Source organism: Cebidichthys violaceus, unplaced genomic scaffold (assembly GCF_023349555.1).
Source record: "Cebidichthys violaceus isolate CVI_PGR_0920_01 unplaced genomic scaffold, fCebVio1.0.p SCAF_49, whole genome shotgun sequence".
Classification (NCBI taxonomy): domain Eukaryota; kingdom Metazoa; phylum Chordata; class Actinopteri; order Perciformes; family Stichaeidae; genus Cebidichthys; species Cebidichthys violaceus.
In genome coordinates, this window is record NW_027176694.1 from 1,296,360 (window position 1) to 1,322,056 (window position 25,697).

At 45.8% G+C, this 25,697-nt stretch overlaps 1 pseudogene; it reads right to left on the reverse strand.

Moving 5' to 3' along the window:
* Window positions 1–3,569: 3,569 nt before the first annotated feature.
* LOC137887254 (nuclear factor of activated T-cells, cytoplasmic 1-like) lies at window positions 3,570–24,933 on the reverse strand (annotated as a pseudogene).
* Window positions 24,934–25,697: the final 764 nt, after the last annotated feature.

A 25,697-nucleotide genomic window follows, 5' to 3' on the forward strand; every position in this document is an offset into this window, starting at 1 on the left:
TAATAACTTAATTTATAGTCACCAGTCACCAGTGGCTCCAGGAGACTTATCCCTCCCCGACACAAATCCAGCTACCGTGGCACAAACCCCAGCTCCGGGAGTCCCAGCAGGCTGGTGGAGAGCTGGGTTTTCCCTGTGGCTGAATTCAACCTAACGGCTAACCGGAGGTCTGTCCGTCTCCCGGAGCCGCCGCCCCCTCTCCTCCCGGCGAAGCAGCTTCCCGGCGGCGGGAAAGATTAAACAAAAGGGTTTTCTGGTTTGTGCCACTTAACTTAATCCAATGAACACATTATCAAAACGTACACAGACCATGGATGTGATATTGACAAAAGGGCGGGGGGCTAGCAGGTTAGCATGCTCACAATACATAGACGTCTTTGACTTAACGTCACACTGCAACCTCGTTACATTTAGTTGCAAATGTTACATCATTTTTTTATTTATTTTTTGAGATGATTTAAACAAGAATTCTGGCCATAGCTCACACCTTGCATCTTTAAAGATAGTTCTCACTTTTCACATCCGTCTGTTAGTCAAACATCTGTCCCGCCGCAAAAATTTGTATAAATCCTTGCACAACATTTCACGCATCACAAAAGAGAGAGAGCAAATCAAGCTGAATGATCGCAGATGGAGAATAAAAGACGGCACAAGATTTTCCAGGCCCCCATCTGGTTGCCTTTCGGAAGGTCTCTTAAAGTGTCTTTTAAAAAGGTGATTTGTCTGTGGGTCCACAACGATGTGACCATGTCAGCGGGTCATCTGCTGGTCCTGTCACACGTGAAGCGGTCCCATGAAAGGGGTCGGTGTACACCTGTGGAGCCCCCGCCAAAAACCCCACCCTAAAGAGATTTAAAAAACACATGTAAACACATGCTCGATTCCACACACACACACACACACACACACACACACACATGTGGTCCTCGTCTTCTTTCTTTATCATCCATAAGGTAATCGATTAGACGGTATGTTTATAGTCATCTGACACGTAGCTCTGAAGAAAAAAAAAAAATCACCAAAAGTGGCTCAAGGGAATTAAAAAATCTAACGTCGGACTGGCTTATGGGACAAAACTATCAAAGGTCCCTAAGTATGGTCAAGCAATCATCTCTTTAAGCATCTCTTAAAGCCACCCTCATGGTTCTCTCAACATGCCCTTCATAACAGAGGTATACTGAGGATTTACTGCTTTCAGATGGCCGATGAGAGACGAGGGCAGCAGCTCCATCGCTGTGCCTATGCACTCACTTTATAAAAGCCCGAATCAAGGGCTCTGTGGGAATACGACGGGGGAGGAAGCGGGGCCGTAAAGACGCTATAAATCCATACAATGAAACTCCTGAGTCGTGCCCTCTGCCAGGTGCTGTGAGCATGCGGACCCTGGGGAGAAAATGGCACGCGCTGCAATCATCATGAGCGGGGAACGCTTCTTGCATGTCTGCGTTGTTGTCTCCGCTGCGGGGGGGAATGTTGCGTCTGACTGAATGAATGACTGGCAGTCAGTCAGATCACCACTCAGTCATGCCATTGTCACACTGAAAAACAAAGAAAACGTAGAGCTAAACAACAAATGCAGCACCTTGAAGGGAATAGACATGCTTGTTCACTCTCTAAAGGTTTGATGAGAAGATTGACACAACTTTCCGATGCTTCCATTCAACCTGAAGCTACAGACAGGAGACAGTTAGCTAAGCTTAGCGTAATAGAAACAAGATACTATGCAAAACGCTACTTATGGCTGTTTCCTCTTGACACTGAAGGTTTGCGCGTAGTTGTGAAACGGTCTCGGCCACCGTTGTAACACGTGGTTAACCACTTAATTAGGGTTACGAAAATCATCTTGGTTCGGCTTAAAATGAAGTATGTTTGTCGAGTAAGCTACGAGTCAGGTGACTCAGTTAATTTAACGTTGTCAAATCACTTAACTCGGTTTCACGCTGGATATGAGCACAAGTCCTGCGCTTGCATGAGGCATCCACCCACCCGCCCTTAGAGGACCTCTCACTCATCTCACTCACCTCTCATTTCTGCTACTTTCACTGCCCTGAGTGTCTAATACTGATTTCACATTGGCGTTAGTTGAAAGCCCGGTGCGTCTCACACGACGCAAACGGGTGCCTTGTGCATCGGTATCGAGACGCCAAGGACCTCTGCCCAAGCGTCAGTATTGACGGGTGAGACCGGGCTGGTCCAAAGGCAACAAAATCTGCCAATCAGCACCTCTGTAGCTCACTAATATACACACACTGTATCTCATTATAGCTGAATGAAAGTCACATGTTGTCGTCCCTTTTGTATCATTAATAGCTCTTTTATTATTAAAAGGAAGTATTTTGTCTCAGCCGGCTGGAGGAGAATGAGTGACACATTTGAGTTGTAGTTTACGTGTAATGGGAAGACGGCGTGTTGTTTGTGCTACTGGAGCGCAGCAGCATCTAACCGGACCCAAGTGATATTTGCAGGTATGTTAGTATGCTGTTTGATGTACTTGCAGCTGAGGAGATATTTAACGTTCTAGACTACAAACTGAGGTTAGGGGTGCGTTTTTTTTTTACCTGGTGAATGTTTGGAGAACGCAGGACAAATGATTTCAAGAGATGATGTGTATGTTGAAGTAAAGAGAAAGAAATTTAAAAAAAACCCAATTTCATTACAGTTGGACTTTAATCTAGCACATCTGTTACAACTGAAATATTATGAACAAAATATAATGCAATGATGTAAAATGCTTTTAAAGTATTTCATAAATTGTATTGCTGCGTGCAGGTTATGTACTTTTGCTCATCAAAAAGTAGATGCCGGCCTTTCAACAGATGCCAATAGCTCCATTTGTTTTCATATCATGGATATTCCACTGCTTTAGTTAGTCTCTCTGCTTGACTGCTGCCTCAGTGGAAACTATGGCCCGGGGTCATCTCGCCACTGTGTCAAAGGGTACGGCGCCGTCAGAGGAAGATCAAGGTAAGAAGGACAGCGTGCCAGGAAAAAGGGGCGTGGCTGCATCTGTAAATAGTGGGGCTATTTTTGGCTTTACCACGGTCATACAGGGGAGCACCGCCTAGACCTGCCTTCTGTCACTATGGGGATGGGCGCTTCATAACTTTGCTGGATGGAAAAAGTCTGGAGGACTGGCAGGTGGTACACAGGAGCTCCCATGGCGCTGTGCCGTTTCACTCATAGCTACCCAACCGCTAACAATACTCACCGGAAAACACACAGGCCTCTGCTTGTACTTGGCAGATCAGCAGCTTGTTGCATTTCACCCTGCTAAAAGTACAGCGGTAGGTTTGTTTGTATTTCACTTTGAAACAGAAGTGGAAGGCCGAATGCCATCTGTTGATGGATTTAAGTGCCCTCTTTGCTGGTAATCCCATAGGAAAAATTGTAAGATGTAAAACACTATTTTGTAGCGATAGTAACGGTAATAATAGTAAAATGAATAAATACATGTGAATATTAATTCAAAAAACTGTGATACACTATATTTTTGTGCATCCCCAAAAAAGGTTTGGGATAAAAAAAAAAAAAAAAAAGGTTTTCCCTCTTCTTGTCAATGTCGAAATGTCTCTATTTCAGGCTTTATTAGGGATAAAGGTACAGGTTGGAACAGTCAGAGGGTTACTAAGGTCAAGCCATATAACACAAGAAAATCACACAGCCAAGTTAAAGTGAAGGCCTTAAAACTAAAGCATAGCCATATGAGCCATCCATGTAATAGTCAAAGAATGCTTTTAGAGGAAAAATACTGAATCCAGCTGATTCACTATTTTTTTTTTTAAACAAAATGTATTATCTTGGACACATAGAACTAACTAAGTTTTTGCAAATAATCTACTCCAAACATATTTAAAGAAAAACATTTACTTTTAGTAAAAAAAAAAAAAAAAAAAAAAAAAGTATTTTGAAAAGGCTTTAATCTTTGATGCACTTGCTCATACGTAAATACAACACCAAAGTGATTGAGAACTTAGGTTATGTATGGTCACCATTGCCACCATGCCATTTATTAAGTCATTGTTGAGAACACATTAAATGCACTTAAAACACATTTCATTTTTCATAAATATTTCATATTAAAGAGAAATATGTTTCACCTTGTGCCTACAGAGAAAAGCATTATAGAGTCGCAACTATCTTGTAGCCAAGAAAGAGAGTAAGGCACAAAATAGAAACCTTATTCATACGGTTTAGTCATGCTATTATACTATATGTCCGGAAATGTATTAGGAAGCTATATTGTGAGCTACTGTCAGCTAAATGATCCCCAATGTTAGTACTCTGTGCATGCTCCAAAAAGACAGATAACATGGAAAAGACTGCAGCTGTGTGAAAGAAGAGTTGACGAAGATAGGTTTATGACACGACAGTGGAAATCAATCTACAATATTTGGTCTGGAAGCGAGGAAACCTGCTCTGTTTCTACGGTAAAGTGCATAATGTTTTTTTTTTTTCGGGTCTTTTTTGTACGGGGAACCGCTCTACGCTAAAGTCTCCGACAGAAAAAGGAAACTTGGACAATAATTTCACCAAAGATAAAATCCTTTGGTTAAAGCACATCAATTATTGCCAGCTATAAGTAACAGTCCTGCCAACTCCTCAGTGGAATCGACCGAATGACGAGTAAAACTGAGCCTGCCGCACGCGCAGGTCGTCCCTGTGCCTATTTACATGCAAAGACGTAACAGACAAATATCTATATTGTTCCCGGAGTATTCTCATCTAAATTCAGCAGGTAAGCATACCGTTGTTCAACTATCTTATAGCTGGGGGAGAAGAAAAAACTCTGATACCTGTCTCAATAAGCCCGCGCAAACCAAGGGACTGCTGTCATAGGATATGTGCTATATTGTTCCTCTGATTGTCTGTGCATCGTTATGTCATGGTGTGGGTGGGAGGGCTGGAAGACCAGGGCAGGTGGATAAAGAAAAACCAAAAAAAAAAGGCACTAAGGTGAAAAGCATAATGCAGGGTAGTAGAAATGGTACAAGTCATATCAGGCGAAGAGAAATTGAACAAAAGGGAAAACTAAATAGCAAACTGCATGATATAAGCATAAGGCATACATGAGTACATTTTCAAATACATGTTTATACAAAAGAATATCATACAATAACATTCAGTATAAATGAACAATGAGATAATAATGAGGAAGCGAGAAAAAAAAAGAAAGAAGTACATTTCTAATCTATTCACAGATTCCCTACATATTTTCCAGCCTTTTTTTTATTCTGTTTCCCTGTAAACAAATCATTGAAATGATACAAAAAAGTCATATAAAAACTTCCAACTTTGGGTTACAATGAACCATTTGCATTTGTGTCACCGCCGCCGTCGTCTGCTGTCAATATCACTGCTGTAAGGCACCAATTCGGTTGTTGTGGACTGACTGCACAAACAAATGAACCAAAGTGATGAAGCATGACACCTATTGTCCCATTAGCCTGTCCATGCACTAACATACAGATCACACTCAAAATGAAGATTGTCATTTGTCAACGACAGAAGTATTTCAGTCTCATTGAGCTGTTTGGTCCGCTAAACAACATCTGCTGTGAATTAAGGCAAGTGTCGTCGTATACGTTGCCCCTGATTTCACTTCCCTTTATGTAAATATAACATTCATCTGTTTGTTCGTATAGAGCCTGCCAGCGATTGTCATTGTGAAGCCGCAGCGAGCCTTCGAGCTGATGGGGATGATGGTCAGGTGGGAGGTCCTGGTCGAAAATGTATTCTTCATCATCTGGATCTACTAGTTTTTTGTTTTTTTTGTCCTCTGTTGATGCTGCTGCTGTTTGATTGTGTGTGTGTGTGTGTGTGTGTGTGTGTGTGTGTGTGTGTGTGTGTGTGTGTGTGCTGTTGCAGAAGACTTCTGGACGTCTATGCATGAGTGTGCACGGAAATGCTGGAGAGGTCGTTCCTGATGATCTCGTTAACTGTGGAGAGAAAAAAAGAAGTCGTGAATTATTATCAACTTGTCACGTTGAATGGCAACTCCGATCATTAAAACATTGTTGCATTTAGTGAAGAGAGGCGGCCTAGAAGGTACAGAGGTCGGGCTTATGGCGAGAAGGTTGTCAGTTTCAGGCTGGTGTCCTAAAAATGACGTTCCCATGCAACGAAACTGCATTGAGGGAAACGTCCTCTCCCGGATTATGTATCTGTTTTTGACATCTCACAAATACGTTTCTATTCTACTCTGATTCATTCATACCTACATGGAAATCTGCAAACAAACACAGGACTTTCACACAGGAGACAGCTGTTTGCGTCCCGTGTGAAATCAGAAGATGACATGGACTCATTTTGAATTACGTCTGTGATTTAAATAATGTTACAAACATACTTATTCCGAGCCAATCTATGATCTTTTGACAAAACATAACCAAGTCATTTTTTTGTTTTGTTTCAATTTACAACATCAACTACGTGTTTAAAACTGCGACTGGAATAGAAAAATGGAAAATAAGTTTCCCTCGAAACGTCACTGAGAATACAGCTTTTGTAGTTTTATGGAATGTCATTTTTTGACTCCCTGCCATTTTCAATCAGGCAAAGTGTGCAACTGCCCTGCCCCAAAGCTCGAAGGGGCTAGAGAAGTCCTGGTCACAAGAGGAATGTGAGACGTGTTCTATTCGTGTTAGATTTGAAAAGTTGCAGAGAACAGAGAACACTTGAAACTTTGACTGAAGACGATGCTTGTCTAGTGCTTGCAGCTTGCAATAAATAACGTCACATGAGGCGGTGCTGCACTGAGGACTCGGCGTAGATGGCGTCAAGTTGAAAAATACCGCAATCCAAACATATCACTGTGGATACCAGCCTTTTTAAACTCCTATCTGCCCCGTACACACATCTCTGTTTTGAAGTCATCGTCTTGTCTTTCCTGCACTAGTTCCTGTGCCCGCGCCTTTCCCACAGTCGGGCAGACACAGATCTGTCCCCTGCCTTTATCGGCTCTGTGTTCTTTGGCAAAACAGAGGGAAGTGGCTGTGAAGATGGCGAGGACCCCGAGCCCCGTAGCTCAACGCAAACAAGAAAGCTCCTCAGTCATAAAGCTTGCCGAGATAAAGTGGGCCGATGTAGACAGAGAGAGGGAGAGAGAGAGAGAGAGAGAGAGAGACAGAGAGAGAGAAAGTCTGGTGAAACCACCATCCGCAGTGGGGAGCCGAGACAGGAAGTCCACCCACTCGCAGGCCCACGGGCCCGCAGTTTGTTATCACTAGATACTGTTTGGCGATTGGCGAAGCATCTGCGCGAGTCTTTTTAATACTTCAATGCTGTCAATTGTTAGCGGTACAATGCCGTAATGAACGGCTACGCTAACTTGTCTTTTAGAACAATGCTGCTGATGTCAGCTGAACTGACCTATGGGAAATGAAGTGCAGAAACCCCACAGCAATATGTACACTTGTTACGTAAGGATGGAGACAGAAATGCATAAGCAAATACCTAAATAAATAATGTGTCACAGCAATTTTTTAAAGAAGTAGGCCACACACCTATAAAAGCATACCCCCCCCCCCCCCCCCCCCCCCCCCCCCCCACACACACACACACACACACACACACAAACAAACAGATTGCTTGGGACTCACCTCCCTAAACAGGAGGAACTCCCATTGGAAAAATCCCACCTGTGCCAACACTGCTGGGTGTTTTCAACTATATTCCGCTCCAGGCCAAACATGCATTTACACGCTGACGTTATTTTTAGCTCTGCCATCGCAGGACACGAAGGAAGTGCAAGCGAGCACATGTAAAACTTAAGATGATCAAACTTTTAATGTCCGTGCTGTTATCTGTCAGCCGAGGTGAGAAAACAGCTCCAAGGTAATTTTGAAGAAGGGAAAACCCGACAGCTCTCCGGCAAAAAGCCACAAATGTACCATTTATTTTTCTCAGAGGGAAAGCAGTGGCTTCCTTTCTTCTTTTCAGTCATTGTGAAAAAAAAAAAAAAAATGCTAACGTCTCCTCCGCCCACATATAAACTGCGGTGTTATCAACTAATATTTTCCATTGGCATGCTCGATGATGTTCCACTCTGAAGAAACGAGTGATAAAGAGAGAAGAAAGGTAAAACTCTGTGCTTTAATCTATGTACTCTGTGAGCAAAGTGAGAATCTCAGAAGCAGGATGTGGCCGACTGTTCTACCCCAAGACAACACCAAGCTGCTATTTATAGCCGTTCAAAAGGGTAGCTCGCTTTTTACTTGCACCGACTTCTGGGAAACCGAGAAATTGCAAAGAACAGTTGAGGCAACCTGAATGTGCACAGAAACACGCAAACAGGTAATTCCTTTGAATAAATGCATGTGCACATATTACAAACCCGTCAGATTGATATTTGGCAACAGCTATCCAAATGCATTGGGTTTAATTTAATTTAGTTAATTGAATAGATTTAATTTAGTTTACACTTTTGATTATTTTTTGTTAAAAATGTCTCAATGCTGACAAAAGATGAATATTTTCCTGTTTTTCCTTTTAAGTCAAACTTGTGACTCTCACCTTCCGTGAAGTGACTAGATAACCAAATATGCAGCATAAGAGGAGGCAGGAAGACATGCTGGGGAACATTTTGTCCAGAGAGGAAATTGGCTCCAAAAATTACAGATCTCCTCTGTAAACTAGGCCATGTAAAGCTAGTTGCAGTGGTAAAAACACGACAGTAAACGATTCTCCTCTTTCCCGGTTTCTACGTGCTATTGTAATAAAGAACGCTATGTTACCCAATAATATGTTTGCTGTCAGATACGGACAATAATTGAACTCTCTGTGGCCTGGCATCGTTCTCAACAGCATCGGAAACTTATTTTGTTTTTTTTTTCTTTTTCCAGTTGCCCAGGTTAATAATGGAAAGCTGTAACTGGGAGGACACCCTCTCGTGACTAAACAAAAACAGTGGAAAATTAAACTCCAAATATTCCACTGCTGTAAAAAAAAAAAAAGAAAAAAAAAAAAGACCTGTCCTGCTAGTCTTAGTTAAAAAGAGTGACATCCTTTATTAGCCGTAGTGCCGGTGCAATCAGTGAACCGCAGTCTGGACCTGTCAGGACGTAGCGTTAGGGCTGGGCGGCTGCGAGATCTATTTCAGGCGGGTGGTGTGAGAGTGACACAAAAATATGACGGAGCTTCACGCTGATGCCAGCCGCGTTGAACACTTCAATGGACAATTCAGCTCCTTTGTGAAGGCCTATAGCGGTGTTTCTTGGCAGTGGCTTGCAGCCAGTGTGACTGCTGGCTGACTGAACGTTGACGACGCTAAAATATTCTGTCTGTATCAACTGTGACGGGGAGTGATTTGCTTCGACCTGCCAGAGAGGGGTGGTGCAGTGCCTCCAGTGTGGCGCTTACATCAACGACACGGTGCGGGTCGACTGATATGCATACACCTATGCGACTGGGCAGGTCGTCTTAGACCAACCGTAGCAGGAGGCCCAGACCGAGCGGGCTCTCGGACCAGAAATAGCACAGCTTTAAAATAACACCGGGGGCTGCGTAGGTGTGGACATGCTGCTACAGGTAGCAGCGTGAAGATGCAATCCGAGCAAGGAAGTCCAGTAATGCATCCATGTTTTTGAAGATGCCAAAACACTGCACAGCAGTTTATAATGCAGTGAACCAGGATTTTACAACCGTGGAAAGTCACCGTTTCTCCATTTTTGATCACATCAATATGAATCGCTGCAAATATTGGAAAGAAAGGGCAGCGATTCCAAAACTAATAAAGACACGTTGAGATGTTCATTATAACAAAAAGTCACTTTGTGCTTTTATGAGAAAAACTTGGAAACTGCAAAAATGCTAGGAATTTTTGAGTTACGGCGCTGCAAATTTGGCCTCTTTTGTTTATTACTCAGTAATCCAAGCATGGGCGTTGTGACCTCACTCGTCTACTCTGAGAGTTCAGTGTGAACCTGACCTGCACTGGGGAATTAGTTAGCATTGTTAGAGGAGAGTGCTGCGCATTGGGGTTCGATAACAGCCGGGCTTCCTCAGAGAACAGAGGATGCCCTATGTGGTTGGGTGAGAAGCAGAGCCTCCGGACCTCACGAGGTTCCTGCCGTCGTAACACGATCTCCGTTCGGCCGAATCAGGCCTGACTGGCAATGACCCGGCAGAGAGTGACTTCACCTTCCCCTGGCTTCCCTCGGCTGACCATCAAAAACACAACCTCTGAACTCTCGTTTGTAACGGAGGACTTCCTGCCAGGGACTTCTGTTCTCACTTGGAGTCTCTTGATGCCGAAAGGAGCAGGAGGGCACCTTCCTGAGTTTCTCTCACTTTCGCTGCATGAATAAACGGCAGCTGTGCGAGGGTCAAGGACCTTCACACTGTAGCGAAAAGGCGAGTGTTTCCTACGCTCACTCGTACCCACTGTAGTAGCACACCAGGTTTGTGAGAAAGAGGAGGTAGCTTCCGTCTATTGTGGCGCTCACGGCATCGTTTAAGGAAGCAAGTCTGAGTCACGAGGCTCTTTCGCATAAACACCGATAAACAGTGGCTTCAAATCTGTGCAGGCGCTCATGGAGAGCTAAAGGAGGCTGGCTGCGCGACGGACTCAGATTTAAACGTCATCCGAACCGCTTTCATGTGATTTGGTGGGGAAGCCGAGCTAAAGCTCAAAACTTGCTCGGAGAGAGACAATTGAATTTCCTGGTCCATATTACTTTTGTTTCCCCACTATATCAAATCTTCTCTCGGCCTCAGCAGAAACACTTAATGGACAATTTGCTGCCTCCCACGCACGGCTCAAGCGGCTGGACGCAGAGAGAGAGCGAGAGAGAGAGAGAGAGAGAGAGAGAGGCTCAGACAACGTCACTTATCTTGTGCTGATAACCAGCAAAAATAGGGAGGGGTCAAAGGTCAGAACACACACATAAATGACACAGGGGGTGAGGGAAATAAAGATGGAGTGACTGAGAGAGAACGATCATTATTCCCACAGATAAACACAAATGGAAAGAGACAAGAGTGTTCCACTAATGCTTCATCATGATAAAGTGCTTCATAAATTCATCCGAGCCTCGCAGGTAGACAGCTTCTAATCCATCGCAGGGATCCCTTTGGGCCTAATGATGTGATGATATGTACAGACAGCATATTTCATCCCCACAGCTAGGCGGATGTGTGAAGCCCTGGGCTTTCCCATGTGGAACCACTCAGTCTCCTCAACTGACACAGGAGGAGTAGAAGAAGAAGAAGAAGAAGAAGAAGAAGAAGAAGAAGAAGAAGAAGAAGAAGAAGAAGAAGAAGAAGAGGAAGAAGAAGAGGAAGAAAAAAGAGATAGGCCTGCAGAGCCACAGATTGTTTTAAAACAAAGCTGAGATTACTCTGAGAGCTGAGGTTTTACAACTGCCCTGCAGCAGCTGTGTGGTACTGCGGAAACACAGCTGTGCCATGGGCTGCAGCCAATCATCTCCTCACAATGTGAACGACGACGCCATGAAATCTATGATTTAGACGTAGAGCCAAGGGTGTTATTACCACTGGGCAAATCCTTCTTTTGTCCCCCACATTTTTATAGTTTCAGGTTGATTTTTTTCTCTCTGAACATTGTCTTACTGTCCAGCAGCCACAGTCCACACGACAGAAGATCTGAGGCGATAAAAGTGTTGAAACACTTTGGCTCCCAGTATTACCACGAAGCATCGAACTTAACGACAAGTGGAGCTGCGAGTGCTTCGCATATGTCCTGTGGTCTGGCCTGTCAGGCAGCATACAGGCTAAGCTACCTTATTGCTGCAGGTTGTTTGAGGTAGCATGCAGCCTGATATGGATACCTGCAGACGCCCCTGTGCAGTCATGAAAACGTGACTCTTACGGTTGCAAAGAGCCTGATTGTATAGCTGATAAAATCACTTGATTTAGTACCTCAGTGAACATCGTAAACACGAGTTGATGGTCTCAATCACTGGTTTCAAGTTTTCTTCAATCCAGCATGATGTTCATTCAGTCAATTATGGTCCCATTTAGAGCCAATTAGACCATAAAGCAGGGTAAGCTTTAGGGGCGGGGCTACCTTTTGATTGACAGGTCGCTACCACCGCGTTGAACCTGCCTGGGTGTTTTTGTCCGTGTTTTCGTCTTTGAACTTAAACCCTCTCACGGTGTGTTTTCAGTTCACGGAAGTTGAATGCAACATTTTGGTGGCCTAAACATGTCTTACTCAGCGTTTGGTTGAACCTAGCTCCGCCCTCTGGTTTCATTTCTGGTTCCGTAAGAAACAAGACGGCGAGGGCCAAAAAAATGCCGAACCGCAGGCTTAAAAACGTCGGTCCGCAAACCCGAGGGTGACTTGACTGGGACGAGAAGATGATGAGACGGCACCGACGTCATTAAACACGCAATATCATTGACGAATAAAGACAAGCCTAAAACTTGACCCTCTCTTTGCCACTCTCTCTCTCTCTTTCTCAAACACACACAGAGCAGGGATGCCAAAAGAGGAGTGCTACGAACCCTCTTTTGGAGAGGTGAAGAGAAAAGAAGAAACAAAGCACAGAGTGTAAACAACAAGTGCTCTGATGTCACCGAGGAGATTTCCAATCAATATGTCTGCTGCTGTTTTTAGTCAAGGGCTCCTGGCTCGGTTGGATAAGAGAGCTGGAGCAGCACTGAGAAATAACAATGACACACTCAGTGCATCAAGTGGAGAGTCAGAAGGGAACTGGGCTCTAATGTGCCTCTCTTTTCAGAGGACATGCTTTATAGTTGACAGCGGAATCGGACATGTTGCCAAAGCCAATGGCCTGACCCTGGAGAAATTAGGTGTCGGGCCTAGTCCAGATCAGAATCACTCAAAAACACTCGAAAGCAGTTACTAGAAATGCCGTGATCCGGGCTGGCTTGAGAACCATAAAACAGCAGTATCCCAAATTAGAAATCTAAAGACAACAACTTTTACCGAGAGCCCCGCCACTGATGTGCTTATTTTGGCCACGGCGGCGCACAACCTTTGTCTTTGATCCTGCATGGTGTGCTGCGCCTCTCCCTATCTCACCTCACTCTGTCTCTCTTTGTGAGCCTGCCACTTCCCTCTCCTCCTCCTCCTCCTCCTCCTCCTCCTCCTCCTCCTCCTCTCATTTCCTCCCGGGCCCAGGAGGCCACGGGTGTGCTCACTCGAGGCCGGTCTCCTGGGAGGATGAGGGGGAGGTGTTTACATGGTTGGAGCTGCTCTCCAGTGCCCTCATCACTGACTTCTCTGTAATCACTGTGCAGTCGGTTTGCATCGCATAACAAAATAAGAAATATTAACAGTCCAGAAACAATGAACCTCACTCAGTTTCAGAAACTGATATGTTTTTCTTTTCTTATCCATTTCATAATCTTGTGACCCTTATTTATATGTTGGTTTCTGACCCCTAGGTTGGGAACTATTGATCTAGCACACTAACTGCCATAAGTGCACTGGCACATAAATATACTGTGTGCACTTTTTCAACAGAAAAAGAAAAAGGATGCCACAGTACCGCCCACTCAGTGATTTTGATTGCGCAGTTCAGTTTGGTTGTGTTGAGTTGTATTTATTTAGCTGCAGCGGAGGAACAGCACAGCCGAACTCAACAATCAAAAGTGTTTATCAAAAGCCAGCATAAAAGTAAGAAGCTGAAGAGCTTCTGTCGTTCAGTGTGCATGGATGACTTGAGACTGAGCTTTTGATTTCTCACAGTTTCACACAACTCGCTGAAGCACGACCGCGTAAAGCAAACGCCGAGGCCCGAAAACGCACCGGACTGAGCGACACGCAGACATATTTTGCGATTGAGATGCGAAAGGAGACGGATTAAAACTCTTTGCGCGGCTCATTACCGACGGGGTCTACGGTAAAATAGCTCAGCCTTCTGATAAAACTCGCGGTGATTGATTCAGAATTAGAAACGTATGCTCCGGCGGAGGCCGAGGCGGACGGCTCGAGATTTCACTGGTCTTGAAAATGGCACACTATGAAATAAATATGAGCATATTGAAGCAATCATACTTTGGTGCGTTGCAGCCGTCTGAGTGAGAATTTGGCAGCGCACATGCATGCGGTACGATTTACAACCGCGTTTGTGTTGTGCTTCTTTAAATCACCTGTTGCCTGTCAGACGTTACGTGGGATTTCACAATTGTTTTTTTCTTTTATTTATATGCAGAGAAATTGTGCTCTCCGTGTCCAAAACGGTGTACCTCAGTGCAAACTTTATTGTTCGCTATCCATCACGGAGAGATGGCTCGGAGAGGCTCCTTCCTGTTTTTTATTTTTTTTTTAATGTGCATGTCTGCCTGTGAGTGTGCGAGTGCATTTGCACACCATGGCCTTTGGTTAACCCGTCTGTTTGGCCATCCAAGCATTAGCTCTGCTTGCCGTCGTCTGTTAGCAGGAGTTTTGCTCTGTGAGGACGCCAGAACTGGTCAGCTGTTTGCTCGGTTGGTTGGTTACTTCAAAACTAATTGGTTGTGAGGAGCATCCAGGCCTCAGAAGGGACCCTGGCACAGTTTTTAAGACTCTTCCTCTCTTCTTCGTTTTCCTCAGTCATCTTCAGCTCAAACTAGCGACGAGCATATTCTGATGAAAGTCACATTTCCAACTGATCCAGCTTCTTGACGAGCTGGAGAGAAGGTTTGGAGGCTGCATTACAGAGTATACTAAAGGCAAGTACATCTTAAAAAGCTCCTGCTGCACACAAGGACATGGCATCTCTCTCTTCAACATCCCCGCTGAGCTCTAGTGCTCTGCACTGAAGCAGAGTGCGATCTGATTAACACCCTGTCCGCTGACCCCGAGAGCTCCCCTTCAACTTTAAAATCCTCGACGCCCGCGGGGATTCAAAGACACAGGAGCCGGCTTCAGGGCACATCGCGGATCTATTCAAGTAGGCCAGTCTGGAGGCAGGACGAAGGCGCTCTTGGCAAACGTTTGCCTTATCTCCTTTCCATCGACCTCGCTTTTGATTTTTTCGCAGACAGAATAACTTTCACCCATCTGGAAACCGTGCAGTTTTCAAGAAACTCAGGCATTGCCAGAGTCGGAGATGAAGACGGGGGGGGGGGGGGGTGGGGGGGGGGCTGCTCTTCAACGGCTTGTAGGTGAGACAGATACGTTCGCTGTCATCTGTAAATCATAGAACCGCATTTTCACCTGCTTCTGTTTGTGCTGTTTCGAAACACGTTTTACAGTTGCCGGGGCTCAGGGAGTGAACCCGCCACTTAAATACCTTCACAGAAACAAGAGCCTGTTATTTATCTCTGTGACGCAGTAAATCTAACGGATTTAATTAAAATGTACATGACATTTCGGTTCACATGGTGTTTAAGCTGCGGGCTTTCCAACTCAAGCTCCCTGTTGATTTGAAACAACGGATTTACAACACGAACTGAGAGAGTTGTCTTGTCTTCTAGGACTAGACGGTCCAACGGGGTCGAGGAGAGGAAGTCGTGAGCACATAAATGATGTTGAATGATACCACTTCCTAATAAGGCACCCTCTTTAAAGTGTTTATAATTCTAAGTCCATATTAATGGTTAGTAAATGTAGCAAAAAAAGCCCTGTATTTAGCATTAACAATACCTATATTAATACGTAATAGCAGGACATATATAAGGACATTTCAAGTGTTCATTTATGTACTTGACAACAATTTAAACTATGAAGCATGCGGTTAACGAGTGATTGGTACCACAGTAAAGCATAGCTGTTTTCATATTTAAGGATATGACTACACACACCCTTAAGGTGCGTTTGGTGTGAGCACGGCATTACGATGTGTGTAATCGCATTCATTCATTCATTGACTTTCTAAACGCATGCATGAATCATTCAAAGAAAGGATTCAAAACTTCAAAGATTCAGTTTGGCGACAACTTTTCAACTCAAGGTCCACTTGCTAGATTTCTAGCGGGGCTTTTAGCTGCATCCCATGACCTTCATCAGGGGATGAAATGTTTCCAGTTGTCACGAGATAGAAGAAAAAGTATGCATTAATAAATACTCAATTAATAAATAAACACATAACTATAAAAGTATGCCAATATGCAAAACTCTTGAAATGTCCTTATATATATCTGCTTATATACGATATCAAAGTTATGTTATAAACCGTTTATTACTTCTTTTTTTTTTATACTGCTTAGAAATGCTAAGTAAGGGATGTGGGAGTAGGGTCAGGGGGTCGGTTAAAATAAAGTGCCATATTTCAGTGCTAAACACAGCGCAGCAGTTCATTAAAAGCCCCTTGGCCTTTCTTGAGCTAAAGACATTAACGGCGAGGTTAGGGCAGCGCCACTGTGGCCTTTCATCAGTTAATCTCTCAATGCTTAACACTATAAAAAAAGGCTTACTGCGCGTGAAAGGATTTCCCTGTTTGTTAGCACGTTGTTTTGAGAGGAACTGAGCTCAGCTGAGTACAATCAGGAGAGTCGGGGGACCCGTTGAGGTTTATAACTGCCATGGGTCATATGTCAACAGTAGGACACTTACAGTTCAGTGGTTATGATCATTCCCTCCCCTGAAGTAAACCCTGGCACCCACTGCTTGGTAAGTCTCTGCACTGCAAGCGGCCACTGGTGGGAGAGGAAGAAAATGTGATCTTTAACTTCGCCGGTGTTTGTCTTTCTTTGACTTTTATTGTTTCGGTTTTAACGGTTTGAGCTGTGAAAGGAGCACACACTGTCTCTGCCTATGTGTGTGTGTGTGGGTGTGTGTGTGGGTGGGTGAAGAACAGGGACAGTCGGAGAAGCTGCCAGGGAAAAAAATCACCAAGATCGCATGCTACTTTCTTCCACATCAGATTTTCCCCTCCTTCTCTTAGTCCGTCTGTGTGTCTGTGTCTCCTTTATTCCTATGGCTGGCCTGATTCTCCTCATGCTCGCTGAGTATTCCTGGATGTGAGGACATGATGAGTATCGTCTGACCCCAAAATCTCAAAACGCTTCAAATACGTCTCACGACTGATGGCTGTCCCTCCATCTGAGGCCCGTAAGTCAGATATCACGCTGGTCACAGATCCTCTCCTCGAGTGTTTGTCTCGGGAAAGAGTTCTAATCACTTTTGACAAATTCATTATTTTGACAGTTGCATTTCACGTTGACCTGCCTGTGTTTGGAATGATTTGTCAATGGACTGTAACACAGAAACAGGGCACATGTGCATTGGGTTTATTGCCCTGTGACAGATTCTACTGGGACTCTCACTCTTTCAAAGTTTATATCTACATCTGTATTTCCCTTCTCCATGCACCCCCTCCTCTTCCTCCTCTCTCTCTCTCTCTCTCTCTCTCTCTCTCTCTCTCTCTCTCTCTCTCTCTCTCCCTCTCTCTCTCTTTATGAGTGACTGGCTCTCCCTCCTCTTTTTTTCTGAGGTATCTACACATGGAGGAGACGGCAAACTCTGCCAAGTGTTGCAAAACCCGACGGCTTTCCCCAACCCCACCGGCTGGATCAGACTTCTCTGCTGACATCCGTCGCTGCAGGATACTATTTCACTGAGCTAACAGATTTCAGATGAGGGGCTGTTATTAAGCGGTCTGGGACGGAGACCTGCTCCTGTTTACTGATGCCGCAGGTATTTATTTCCCCTAAATACAAAACCCTGGAACTGTGGTTTTTATGTTCGAGTGTCCAAGAGCAAGACACCCCGTGAGCTCCAGGGATGTTGTCCAGAAGCTGATCCTGACCCCTAACCTCCCCGTGGAGAGCCAACAAATAAAAATTAGTTTTTCTGCGAATAAATTCTGCTTGTTGGGTGTTTAGTATGTTCCCTGGACTGTATGAGTTTTCCATGTGCTCATATTTTTTTAATGCTAGCAGGAAATATCCCAAATTTGAGGCTAATTTATGGTTTCTGTGACTGCGCAGCGTTTGTGGTGTTCGCAGTAATATCAGATATTTCCACAGGGGAACAGTGTTTTATGGTAAATGCAAGTAGTGGTGTAATGTTTGCGGGGATTACAGAATGTTCTTCGAATCACAAACACACCAACATATCATCAAAATCATAACCTCAGAGCTCTGCACATGCCGCAGAGACCCTTTGCCCGATGAGCACCTGACGCGGAAAAGAGCGTAGATTGATCGGATCTAGCCGTGAAGTAGGCGGATGCGGGCTTGGACCATGCTGAAATACGACCATAACCAAGGCGCAGGTAGCGAACTCGCAGCCTTGTGGAAGAAGGACACTCTCTCAGTTGTCATCGCGTCAACCACACTGACATTTGTCGTGCTGTGATTCCGTAACGAGAGTGTCTGGCGTGAGGTTGTAGCTCCACGATCACAGATGTACACAGGAAGAGCCCATCCAAGCCACAGGCCCTGTCTGGGTCCTGACCCGATGTGATCCGTGCGGCTCGGTGGCTTTTCGACGCGTGTTTCCTAAACCTCAGAATGTGAGCCACAGAGGCTGAGCCTCCTAAAGTGCTGCGTCGGGAGAAACTATAAGAAATACATGACGTACGATGAACTGAAGTAATGTAACTTTAATGAATAGAAAGAAGCCCTGTGGCTTTTACTCGGCTATATGCGATTGTGTACTTCACTGTAGTCCATTTTGCCTTTGATGCCGTGTAACTGACTTCCATACAAAGTCAATATTGTGTGCCTTGTTTGTAAAAATGGAAAATAATAAGACACAAATCCCTACAGTAGCAAATCTTGCGAATCTGCGTCACATATTTCTGACAATTGGGGCAAAATAAACACTAATCCCATTCAAAAATCAAAAGTCTCCCATCTAAATGTGTGCGTGTATCAGATCCCAGACACAAAAGAAACCCAATTTGTTTAGATAATTTAGCTGCAGACACATTCTTTCTCAGTGACTGTGGATATTATGACAGAGCGACTGAAACCAGACCAGATCCTCTGGCTTAGCACGAACACACATAAAAGCCAGCGCGCTGCGGTAATGAACGTACTGAACTCTTACAGATTCATCGAGCTGCGCTTATCAAAACTAATAATATTCCCGAAGGTTTTTAACAAAGAAGCTCAAAATCAAAGAGTTAATACTGCGACCCCATTGCCACTGTCATATGCAACCACTTAGATCCAATTATTTGCCAAACTGAAAGCAATCTTGGACAATAGTGTCTATAATTGAGTGGGTTTTATAATATGTGTTGCAAAAAAAACCAAAAACTGATCACAACCAGGGATCTAAAGGCTCTTATGTTCAGCCAATGGGACAGAGATAAAAGAGACGTAAGAGGAAACAGAGGGCGCTAAGGTAATCCAGAGGACTTCCACTCAACTGCGAAGGTATTCCTCTTCTATTGCAAAGACGAGACGGTATCCTCTGGGTTTTATTACTGTAATCTACTGTATTACAAACTAAGGCGGTGTTTAAGCAGACCTGCTTTCAAAATCACTTCACGTTTCCTGTGTGCAGCTACAGGTTGCCGTTTTTTTTTTTTTTTACCACCCATTTGGCTCCTCCATTCCAATTGGTATACGACTACAACTAAGATCAAGTGGTACTTTTGTGTCTTTTAGTGAAGTTTTATCAGCGAATTGATCAATTATCATCGTCCACAACCTCTAATACAACCAGGTCAACAAATATCTTCACGTTCACAGCTTCAAGTGTTTGGTTAGTTTTCTAATATCAGCATCGCAGCTCTATTTGCACAGTATAAGTAACGCTTTTGGATCTTAATGAGAATAAATTGACTCAAATCTATTGCTGATCCATTGCTTCGGTGGTCAATGACTCTTAAAATACAATCCTAGAGTGCAGCCGAGCTATTCCTTTATTCCTGCGACTACAAAACAGGCAAAAAGCTCCAACTTCGGCTTAAACCTCACCGTGTCGAGAGCTACAAGGAAAGCAGGATCCCTAATACTTTATGAGAACGCAAGCAATGACAACAAGAGTAAAAAAAACAACAGCAACACATCCTCTTTGTGGTCATAAATAATAAAAAAGCCATCACCCTTCTTCTTGCACCCGTCAATATCAATATGTCTAGAAGGAGACTGTGTTCTTGGCATTGCACTTAACTACAAGACGGGCTTTCTTTCTGCGCACTATTAGCTTGAGATTGACCTGCTCCTAAAAGGCCAGGGGGGGGTCAGAGGTGGAGTGTTGTGAAAGCACCGGCGGTCAGCACTTCCACATCTCCCTGATTCTGCCAACGAAAAGAGACACACACACACACACACACACACACACACACACAAATACGTACCAAACATACAAGAGCAGCTCTGCGTTAGTGACTCCCATTAGACACTTCAACCTCCACTTTAATGAACATCGCGTCCCCTGCCCCCCAAAATCTTCTCTCTCTCTCTCTCTCTCTCTCTCTCTCTCTCTCTCTCTCTCTCTCTCTCTCTCTCTCTCTCTCTCTCTCTCTCTCTCTCTCTCTCTCTCTCCCCCCCCCTCCTCCAATCCCAGAGCCAGCCTTGCGGCACACTCCAATGTTAGCGACTCAGCATGTTTTCAGCGCGGTGCGGACGCACTCTCAATCATCATTAGGGGTTTTTGCGGAGTCCTGGGGTCTGGGAAACTTGCCAGAATGTGTAAAAGTTTCCATGAGGAAAGCCTTGAGTTGCCTTCGGAGGCATCAGTGGTGGACGGAGATCCTCAGGAAGGTTAGAATGCCTTTTTTTTTTTTTTTTAAGTTGCCAGAGGGAGGGAAGGGAAGGAGGGCCGACAACAATTCTGTTTTCATTTTGAGAAAAACAAGCCTAGTTGAGTTTCAAATGCATCAACCTTGAATTGGGGAGGAAACAATCACAAGGAAAACTACCCTGAAACACGAGGCAATCAGAGCGCGCATGTCAAATGTCCGAAAATCGACAGAGGCTGCGCCGCACCCCGTGTTTTTCTTATTTTGGGGAATAAGGGCCCTCTGTTTCCCGGAGAGGCAGCTGGTAGAAATCTGGCCCTCTGATTAGCACTAGCTCGTTTGCCGTGTGCCGCGTTCGGCTGCACTTCATGATATCACCCATCGCAGCTGCGGCTAATGAGACAGGACACACGGCAGCAGCCTCACAGGAGCAAACTCCTCGCACAAGCCAGCGCTCTACGTCTGCTCTGCACACACACACACACACACACGCACGCGCGTGCACACATCTGCAGCAAAAACACCTATAAACACCAGGAATAGAGCGCCAAGTGAAGGGTTTAGCAACAAGTGATGTGGGGAACTTACCAAAATAGTTTGTGTAAAAAAAAAAAAAAAAAAAGAAGACTAAGATCAAAGGTGTCCATGCGTGTTTGAGTGGGTATGTGTGGACGGACACGTGTGTCAGTGGTTGTTTGAGACAAGAGGGGGGATATGATATCACCAGGATTCCTCCTTCAGACGTGTGACAAAGCCTGTCGTTTTTTTTTTTGGGCCTAATTAGTACGGCTAACACGGCAAACTGTGCAAAATGCTGCAGACCGTGTTTTTTTATAAATTCTATTTTTGTGCGCCCTGATGTCATTCGACTGGCCTTTTGCTCACAGTCATGTGCCTTGTAAAGCACAGATAGTGGGGCTGCGAGCAAGCACCAACCGTCTGAAAACTTGGGTTTTATTTGAGTCCCGCCATGCGTTGTTTACGACGGTGAGTCAACAATGCAACCGGGCAGAGTCTTCATCCTCTACTTGCTTCTAGTCTCTGAACCCCGCTGACCTGCTGCTTTATGAGAAGTGAGACTGAAACAGGTGAGAGCCGACGCGCCACCGAGTGAAAACAACTTCTCCCACGTCGATCTGACTGCCAACTGGATTCTTCCCATAAAACCTCAGTGCAGACGCCCGAATCGTTGCCTCGTGTCTTGCACTATAGCTTGTAAGCTTCTATCGCAGCACAGGGAAGAGTTTAGCAGATTACAATGGAGACTGTGTACGGCAGTCAGGGGGGTTTACATCCCAGACTCCCTCCGCATGCTAACCTCGCTCCTCGCGGTACAGTAGCTCACCGTTGATAAGTTGAGTGATTTCTCAGGGGCTGCGTAAAATCTGGGCCTGGCCAGAGAGACACATTTCCTCTGGCTGATGAGAGCCGGAGGCCTCGGCGTTGGAGCGTGGGAGGCGCTCCGCTCTTGGGGAAGATCAAGTGTGCTCCCGCAGACTCCAAATCACCGGCCCCCAATTGCTGGGGAGGAACGCTGCTCTACATTGCTGGCGTTAAATCACCGCCGCTGTGGTGAGGTCATCCACTTGTGTGTGTGTGTGTGTGTGTGCGTGTGTGTGTGTGTCGTCCCCCCCCCCCCCCTCCTATAATGGAGCGCTCGGCTCGCTAACGTACGGTGGTAATGCGTGCGGACGGGGAGCAGGACGCCCTGCGAGCTGCCTTCCGATCTTATTTATTTTAGCTTAGGGCTCATTTGAGGGGTTTGGGATAGGGCCGGGCCCGGGAGCGGTAGATGCCTTTGGAGTGTGCTGTTACCACCGCACACTTACAGGGACTCGGCGAGCTCACCACAGACGCTTGCGCAGACGTTAGGTGATGCAAAACGGCAAGCGCGCTGAGGTTTTTCAAAGGGGCTGCTTCAACTGTCCTTGGGTCAATCAATACGCATTCCTGCACGTCCCTAATGCAACTGTAATCACTGGCTGAATACATTTGGCCACCGGGTTGGAGAGCGAGTGAGCCTGCTAAAGTGACAGCGGATGGAGTAGTCGGGAAGAGAAACAAGATTACATGAATTCACCTTAGCACTGCTATGTACGTTCGGTGTATCTTCGTACTGTTGGTGTAAAAGGACCCCTTTCCAACCTTATTACAAAATGCTAAATAAAGCTACGGTTTCACTTTATCCAATTAAAGCTGAAATGAAAGCTCCTGCCTGCCACAACTATTGAAAACAGCCAGAATTTCAAATGAGCAGTTTTGCTTCAAATTAGATTTCCAGAGCGTTGCCATGAACTCAAGAAAATGTGGCAAGAGGAAAGAAAGAGGGGGAAAAAGCTGGAGAGAGAAAAGAAACAAAAGTTGGAAATCAGTTCATAGGGCTGATAACAGACAGACATCCCCCCCCTCCCCCTTGTCTCTGTGTTGTCTGTTTATGAGGTGAGGACTAATGGGACTCATCAGGACTGACAGATATGCTGACAACTGCATTTCAACTCAATTACAGTTCCACAGCAAACCTCCCCTGGTCCCCTCGTGCCTATCACCCCTCTACTTCCAGAGCTGTTGATTGAAGTGTGCACTCTCTCTCACACACACACACACACACACACACACACACACACACACACACACACACACAGAGACACAGACACACACTTTGCATCAGTTTTCTGAACAAAAGGTGCACAGGAAGGGTGATATTCCTGAGTTCAATGTGGAGCTGTCTCACCGCCACCTCTATAAGGATGCGGGGGGAGGGGGGGGGGGGGTTAACATTTCAAACTGGCACAATGCCATTGATGTGCTCTTATGAATCTATGTCATAACAAGTGGCGCCTCTGCTAACACAGATAACAGGTTGGCGAACTGAGAGGCATCATGTGAGATGGACTCAGGAGGCAATAAAGTCGACCATATGGTCTCTTGGGTGTGACTGGTTTCATTGCCAGAGGGAGACCAGTGACCCCACAGCCTCCCCTGATGACGACAGCCGCATGGTGTCGACTCCATGGGGAAAAAGACGGGAAAACAAAGCCTCTGCCTTCCGCCTCCCAGCATCCCTCCCAGAGAGATGATGGGGAGGGGGAAGGGGAGGGGATGGCTCGGTTCAGGAAACCCCTACCCATTGTTTTGCTTCCTTCATTAGTCGTTGTGTCAACAGTTTGGTTCGCTACGCGTGTGCCACTGCTTTTAGTTCTGCTGCAACCCGACTGACCTCACCGCTCTCATGTTTTGACAGATTGTTTCAAAATCCCATCACGGCAATTTAGCGTTTTACAGCGAAGCAGCCACTTGGACAACATAAGCCGGACCGCAGGTTTCACCAAAAGCAAATAAATCTGCCGTGGTCTAAAATTAAACAAATGTGACGTAAATCTGCTGCCAGAATTCCATCAGGAAATACTGAGGGGTGCAGCAGGGCGCGGCCATGTGTGGGGGCTTGCAGATAAGCAAGAGGTGTTAAATAGATGTCCTACCTAAACAGCCTCTTTTTTTTTTTGCCATGGACAGAAAGCTAAAAAAGAGAAGCTTTCGTGTTGAAAAACAAAAATGCCTCCCGTTAGTCCAAATTGTTATCAAATGGAAACTTGCAGACAACGTCACTTTGTTTGTCTCAACTCACCATCATCTAGGTACAATCTGGTCCAGTTCCTGGGGCTCCCGTTTGACGGTGACGGCCATCGAAGGGGGGGCTGGCATCTTCGGGTAACAGGCTGGGTGAGCTCCCTCCGGCCTGGGCCTGAGCCTGCCCGGGGCTGTAGGCCTGAACGAACGGGCTCTCCGCAGTCCCCCCAGGAGTGGAGGGGTGGGATGCCGGGAGAGGATGAGGGACTGCTGTTGGCATAGATAGGATGGTAACCATGGGGGCCCTGGGCTGTTGAGGTGGATGGGGCTGCCTTGGGAATGAAGCATCCTAGGGGAGAGTTGTGGTCTGGCGACGCTGGGTGGGCGAGGTTGGGGTGGCCAGGGGTCTCCTGGATGGGGGGGCACCCCGGGGCCCGGCGGTGCGCGTGGGTGGGGCTGTTGGGGAGGCACTTGCTGTATGCCACGGGGGACAGGTCATGCAGGGTGGGGGCTGGAGCTGGGGGACGACGACGGCACGGCAGCATGGCGAGGCGGGCAGGGAGGGTAGCCACCAACCAGGCAGGCATCAGGGTCGGCTACAGGCATGACGGGAGTGAGCCTGGGCCGGCTGTAATAGGGCTTTGAATGCATGGGCAGTCTCGCAATCCCCAGAGAATCATATTCATCATTGGGTTCTGTCTTTATTATCGGCACTGGGGGGAAAAAAAGTAGAAAGAAAGGTGGAGATATTAAAAAAAACGTGCAGGGAATCCACGTGGCGCAAATGAGTGCACGAGCGAGGCTGAGTAAGCAGTGAGCAAGCACAGTTGTGGCCGCGATACCCTCCGTAATCCAAACAAACAACCACCAGTGGATATGGGCTCGGTGTCAACTTGCTGAGCTCTCTAACAGAGAAACCCTCGCGCCTCCCAAACCGCCACCCCTCTTACTGCATCATGAAAAAAAAAAAAGAAAAAAGCAAAAGAATAGGGGGGGAAAGAAAAATGAATGAGTCATCAGTGTGGAAGCCACAGCTGGCTCTAATACTGAATAAGACCTATTTTCTTTGGACTCTCCTCCAGCTCTGATATCCAATAAAAGACTACTTTAAAGCACCGGGCTGCTGCTGCTGCTGCTGCTGCTGCTCAAGGAGCCCAGGACCCCAAGGTTTCCTCCATACTCTAGAAGTAATTGTTTCTCGTCCAGGACCAAAAGATAGAGGGAGAGGGTGAAAAAAAAAAAAAAAAAAGGAGATGATTTGATTTTGATTAGGCCGCCTGAGCTCCTTAAGAGGCTGTGGAGCTGCGCCTGTGGTTTCAGGAGCTTCAGGCCCCCGGCTAATGGAGGAGAGTGCAGTGGCCCCACTTGATCATCCTGCTCCTCTCTTCTAATTTCGAATCCAGAGCAGATCGTCTGCACGGTTTCCTGCTTGCTTCTGACGGACAGGTATCACATGCTTCCTGTCCGCTGTCAAGAGCAGTTATCGAAAACACTTCTATTAATTGGGACATTTTCAGAGCGGAACCATACGGCCTGCGTTGAGAGGTGGAGAGGGATCCGCATATAACAAAGCTCGCT